This window comes from Myotis brandtii, unplaced genomic scaffold (assembly GCF_000412655.1).
Source record: "Myotis brandtii unplaced genomic scaffold, ASM41265v1 scaffold450, whole genome shotgun sequence".
Taxonomy (NCBI): domain Eukaryota; kingdom Metazoa; phylum Chordata; class Mammalia; order Chiroptera; family Vespertilionidae; genus Myotis; species Myotis brandtii.
In genome coordinates, this window is record NW_005367210.1 from 113,484 (window position 1) to 120,302 (window position 6,819).

The 6,819-nt window shown below is 39.4% G+C and overlaps 1 long non-coding RNA gene across 2 annotated transcripts; it reads left to right on the plus strand.

The window, feature by feature from the left end:
• The first annotated feature begins 523 nt into the window (after positions 1–523).
• On the plus strand, positions 524–2,925 carry LOC106727586. 2 transcript variants are annotated; one of them, XR_001363812.1, is made up of 3 exons: positions 524–947; positions 1,629–2,614; positions 2,845–2,925. It is a non-coding gene; the product is annotated as an uncharacterized LOC106727586 (long non-coding RNA). The 2 variants fall into 2 exon arrangements; XR_001363813.1 differs by having other exon boundaries at positions 525–922.
• The last annotated feature ends 3,894 nt before the right edge of the window (positions 2,926–6,819 follow it).

A 6,819-nucleotide genomic window follows, 5' to 3' on the forward strand; every position in this document is an offset into this window, starting at 1 on the left:
AAATAAACTGCCACCCACCAACCTAAAGTGGTCTGCGTCTTTCTTCCATCTCTCCTTGCCCTCCATGTTCAGGAGGCCAGTTTGGGGGAGACAGAAACATTCAGTTCCTAACACTCAGTTTGGGAATTCAATACTTGAAATTACCCATTAGCAGAAATAAGAATATCTATTGGTACACAGTTGTAAATGTAATTGTTTTGAGAGAATGAATATAGACCTGCTTCAATTCTTTTATAATAATGCATTGATTACATAATGTAGCAAATTTTGAAAATACAGACATGACATACTTTATTTTTTTAATGAGCTTTTTAAACCAAAGCAAATCTGTCTATAAACATTTTAACTTCCTTTGCCTTTCTAGAAAGCATTAATCTTCCATTACTTTGAGGACATAGAAGTGTAATGTAAACATGGGTTTTGTGGTAGGCATAGTTCTAACGTTGCCCCATCCTCACCATTCCTGTCCCTGGTTAGTCAATCAAACACTAATCCAAATACTGCTGTGAAGGGATTATGCAGATATATCATTAAAGTCTCAGGTCAATTGGCCTTAATATACAGGGATTATCCATATGGGTCTGCCCCCATCAGGGGAGCTCGTTAGAAGCAGGGTTTTCTCTGGTTGGTAGAAGGAGTCAGAGAGATTTGAAACATGACAAAGACCTGATGCCCCCTTGCTGGCTTGAAGATGGAGGGGACCCAGGACCAAGAATGTGGGTGGCTTCTAGAAGCTGAAAGCAGTGCAGCAAGGAAACGGGGGCTTCAGTCCTACCCGAGGAACTGAATTCTGTCCACAACCTGAATGAGCTTGGAAGCTGACTGTCCCAGAGCCCAACCCAGCTGACACTCTGATTTCAGACTTGTGACACCCTAAGCATAGAACTCAGCCGAGCCCACCAGGACTTCTGACCCACGAGCTGTGAGCTAATAAATAAATATATGTGGTGTTTAAGTTGCTAGCTCTGTAGGCATTTGTTATTCAACACTGGGAACCTAATACAGATTTCCAACTAAAATGTGTTTTGTATGTGGTGTGTAAGTTGCTAGCTCTGTGGGCATTTGTTATGCAACACGGGGAACCTAATACAGATTTCCAACTAAAATGTGTTTTGATTTTATGAATTAATGACTTACAAACTGGTTATACCCAGATTATATTAGAAAAATTTGTGAACTAAAATCCACTAAAATTTTCTGCGTGGATTTAACAGAATAATATTTCTCTAGTAATTCTTAACATTGATATTCTTTGCATTGGCATGTTATATTTTCTGATATTTTAAAAATGCCTTTTGAGACTTTAATATAATGGTAAGTTCCCATGTATACCTAAAGATCTTAATAATATACTTAAGTTAGATTTAATTGTGTTTTAATTAAGATTGTCTTTGTTTTAAATAATGTTACAATTTAAACATACTTTGATATGACAATATAGGTAATATTAAGATTATCTTAATATTATTATGTGTAGTGTAGTAACTAAGGTTTAAGATCATCATACCAGTTATAAGTGAGAGGAAGACTGAGAAAAATCAGAAAAGGGAAAAAATAATTGATAAGCTTTAATATTTGGATAATTTTTAAAACTGTAACCAATAGTTTGGGTACTCTTTTTTTCCAAGGTAAAAATGGCAAACCTTTTTACATGGGACTAGAGCCACCTGCAGCTTCTGACCATATGAAATGTCGTCATCTCCATATCTGTTTCTCCAGTTATTAGCATGGTCTTGGCCACCGGGCAGCTGAATGTGAGACTACAGCTTCTAGGGCAGAAAAAACACACTGCCCTTTTTCCCTACTAAAGATACGACAATGACCTTTCTCCATAGGGCAAGTAATAGAACCAGGGTAGCTGGTCCCCAAAACTAATTTCTTTCCCTCCTGAATACACTGCTACCCTACATCTCACGGACTTACTTGCAGTTAAGGGGGTCATGTGACTGAGTTCTTTCTGGCCAACAGAATGGAGGTGGAAATGATTGTGCCTTTTCTTGGTGACCTAGAAAATCCTCCTGCAGGATATCCCGTTCTCCTTCGCTGAACATCCTTCAGGGGGTCAGTAAGACCCAGTGTGATCTTGGAAGTCACATGTAGAAGATGCCAGGGCCTCCATCAGCAAGGGTCTCTGACTAATTCACGGAGGAGCGAACCACACCTCACACTATGGACTGGAATGTATGTGAGAAGTAAACTATTAGGTTGAACAGCTGAGTTGGAACGTCTGTTTGTTATATGACCTACTACCAATAAATAGACAAGAAATAGAGACAATTATTTACAATCCTAACCTCTCCTTCATCGAAGAAGAGAGTTAAATAACAGGCACTAAAATTTTCTAGACACAGAGAAAAAAAATTAGCCTAATAACCATCAGTGGCCACATCCACCCTCATAGGTTACTACCTAGGTAGATTATGTGAGTCTAAATTTAAAAGTAAAAGAGCATTTGCCACAAAATTTTTTAAAATTGATTCATTATGAACTTATGTGTAAAAATTACAAAGACTTAAGTCAGGACCCCTACTCTGCTTTTTTCCCATAGCATGTATCAGTCCCCTTTTCTTAAAATCACTGTATTGAGGTATAATTGACATACAAAAAGCTGCAGGTGCTGAAACCGGTTTGGCTCAGTGGATAGAGCGTCGGCCTGCGGACTGAAAGGTCCCAGGTTCGATTCCGGTCAAGGGCATGTACCTGGGTTGCGGGCACATTCCCAATGGGAGATGTGCAGGAGGCAGCTGATCGATGTTTCTCTCTCATCGATGTTTCTAACTCTCTATCTCTCTCCCTTCCTCTCTGTAAAAAATCAATAAAATATATATTTTTTAAAAGCTGTAGGTATTTAATATATACAACTTGATGGGTTTGGCGATAAGTACCACCCGTGAAACCATCACCACAATCAAAGCCATAATTTTCTCCAACATAGCCCTAGCCGGTTTGGCTCAATGGAGAGAGCATCAGCCTGCGGACTAAAGGGTCCCAGGTTCGACTCTGGTCAAGGGCACGTACCTTGGTTGCAGGCTCCTCCCTGACCTGGGCCCTGGTGGGAGCTAGTGCAGGAGGCAACCAATCAATGTGTTTCTCTCACATCAATGTTTCTATCTTTCCCTCTCTCTTCCACTCTTCCTAAAAATCCATGGAAAAATATCCTCAGGTGAGGATTAACAACAACAACAAAAAGTTTCTCCAACATATTACCTTCTAATATAGCTCACTTACTTGTGACATTTACTGCTTATCCTCTACCTCCCCTTACTTAATAATCCAACTTCCCCAGGACAGGAATCTTTGTTTTGTTCACAGACATACCTCAAGAGCCTAGAACAGGGCCTTGCAAATAGTTAGAGATAAATGCTCACTAGGACATACCTGCTGTCTGAGATATGAGTAATAACTTAAAATATGAGCAATAAACAAACATTATAGGTCACATTCTGAAGATGATACCAACCAAAATTATCCAGCAAAATAGCCTATATCCACTGGATTATGCCAGATAAAAAGTTAGGATCCACGTCTACCCTATAGTGCTGATTGCAATACACCAAAACAGCCGCACTGTGTCCCTGGATGTTCCTTGAATATACCCCGCATACACTCCTGCTCAGGGCCTTTGCACAGTAACACTTCCTTGTTACTAAAGTGACCTTTTCTTGCACATCCACATGGTTCCCTTCCTCGCTTTGTTCGGGTCTTCCATCAAATGTCACTAGGTGAGGCCTTCCCTGACTGCTTATATTTAAAATCGAATACCCTCATCCCAGGAATTCCCTATTCTCTTTTCCACAGGTTCAATGCTATCTAACATGTTACAAATGTTACATGTCTATTTGGGGTTTTTTTGTCCCCCCCGACACACTAGAACAGGGGTGGGCAAACTTTTTGACTTGAGGGCCACAATGGGTTCTTAAACTGGACTGGAGGGCCGGAACAAAAGCATGGATGGAGTGTTTGTGTGAACTAATATAAATTCAAAGTAAACATCATTACATAAAAGGGTACGGTCTTTTTTTTTTTTTTTAGTTTTATTCATTTCAAACGGGCCGGATCCAGCCCCGCGGGCCGTAGTTTGCCCACGGCTGCACTAGAATGTAACTTCCTTTGTGAATGGTCTTGTGTCTTTAATTCACTGCTGAAATCCCAGGGCCTGGAATAACTGGCATATAGCGGTGCTCCATGAATATTTGTTGAATTAATACATAAATGATCAAATAAAAGAATGCTTAAACAATGTAGCTAAAACTTACAGTTAGAATAAGCTAGGACAGCTGGTCTCAAATATTTTTGGTCTCTGGACCCTTTTATCCTCTTAAAAATTATTGGGGACCTTAGAGAGCTTGTTTATGTAGGTTATACCTATCAATAATTACTACATTTGAAATTAAAACTAAGAAATTGTAAATATTTATTTGATTTTAAATGTTTTTTATTGATTTGAGAAAGAAAGGGAGAGAAGGAAACATTGATAGGTGCCTTCTGTACACGCCCCAAACAGGGACCAAACCTGCAATCTGGGTATGTGCCCTGACTGAGACAAACCAGTGACCTTTCGGTGCACTGGACAATGCTCAACCAACTGAGCCACAGCAGCCAGGGCTATTAATTGATTTTCAAATAGCAGTAATAAACTCATTACATGCAAACATAAATATATTATGAAAAATAAGTATATTTTGAAAAAACTGAATAAGAAAAGTGGCTATTTTAATTTCTGCAAATCTCATAGATTTAATGGAAGACATCAGTGTTCTCCTATTTGTTTCTGTATTCATCTTGCTGCCATATGTTGTTATGGTTGAAATGTGTGTAGAGGGAGGAGTATTTTAATAGCCTTTTCAGATATTTGTAGATAGTCTTCTTTGATATTACACCAAAACTCAAACATGTGGTAGTTCCTTAAAGGTTAATTGTAACAAGGAATTTGAAACCATGTCAAAGGACTGTCTTGTACTCTGTTACATTAAAATGCATTGGCATATATTGTTCTTTAAATAAATCTATTACCCATCCATGACTTAGTCACTTCCTGCACTGATTCCTTAAGAAGTATTGATTCAGAGTTATACAGATCTTCCAGAATTTGACGTTTCATTATACAATATCAAAATACCATGTTCATTAATATCACCATTTATCAGAAAAGTCTTTAAAACCTGAGAAGCTTCAAACTCAGTGATGGATACACTTTGAATTTTATTTTATCGTTGCCAAAAATACTATCAGTTATTTTTCTTGAGTGACTGGCTCACTTGGACCATTTGTAAAAAAAAAAAAAAAATTGTCTAGCCCTAGCTGGTTTAGCTCAGTGGATAGAGCGTCGGCCTGCTGACTGAAGGGTCCCAGGTTCCCAGGTTGTCAAGGGCACATGCCCTTGAGTGACTGGCTCACTTGGACCATTTGTAAAAAAAAAAAAAAAATTGTCTAGCCCTAGCTGGTTTAGCTCAGTGGATAGAGCGTCGGCCTGCTGACTGAAGGGTCCCAGGTTCAATTCCAGTCAAGGGCACATGCCCAGGTTGCGGGCTCAATCCCCAGTAGGGGGCGAGCAGGAGGCAGCCAATCAATGATTTTCATCATTGATGTTTCTATCTCTCTCTCCCTCTCCCTTCCTCTCTGTGAAATCAATAAAAAGATATTTTTAAAAAACAAAGCTGAGAGCCAGCCTTAGAGAATGAGTCTAGAGTCGCACTGATGCACCGCGATGGAGTACACCCTCCGCTCTCAGGAATGACTCAGGACCATGAGCACCATGTGCTCAGATTTGTTTTTAATTTAGAATTACTTTTACAGTAACCATTTTAAAAGAAAAAAATGTTTAGTCACTGTCATAGCAGTGTTCTCATTGGCTTGTTCAAAATGACTCTGCCCATAACTACACAAATCTGCGTAAGTTTAATATAGTTACCTAAACATTTTAACTTGTAATTGAATATGCCTATACTAACAAAAATTCACCCCAGTCCCAAGGTGTCACCTAATAACCAAGCCACCGTCTGAAGGTGAGAGCTTGTATCTTTTGACCTTCTTGCATTATCCCTCCTTGTTTATCTCCCCTATGCAAATTTTCACTTGCCTAAGGTAGGAACTTTGCTTAAATTTCATGGGTATTAGGGTCAACTCATAGCTAATAACAATGATGAACTTTCACAGGAAATGGAAGTAACTGAACCTGCTCAGGTGGGGGGTGGGGAGCAGGAAGGGGAAGGAGATGGGACACGAGCTGCTGCTGTCTTCTCAGGAGACACTTTGCAGGTTCAATCCAACCAGGAAAAAAGCTGCACAAAATGATGTGATGGGTAACAGGGGACACACCTCTGTGAAGAGGCTCTATTCAATAAATGGTTGGGGAAACTGGAAACATATGTGAAAAAAATAAAACGAGACCACACTCTTCCACCATATACAAGAATAAACTCAAAATGAATTACATTATTAAATGTAAGACTCGAAACCATAAAACTCCTAGAATAAAACACAGGCAGTAAAATCTCAGACATTCAGACATTTCCCATAGCAATATTTTTTTTCTTTTTTTCTTTTTTCTTTTTAATCCTCATGTGAGGATATTTTTCCATTGATTTTTCAGAGAGAGTGGAAGAGAGAGGGAAACACAGTGAGAAATATCGATGTGAGAGAAACACATCGATTGGTTGCCTCCTACACAGAACCCTGACCAGAACCCGGGCCGGGGAGAAGCCTGCAACCAAGGTATGTGCCCTTGACCGGAATTGAACCCAGGGCCTTTCAGTCCACAGGCTGATGCTCTCTCCACTAAGCCAAACTGGTGAGGGCGCAATATTTTTTCTGATATAC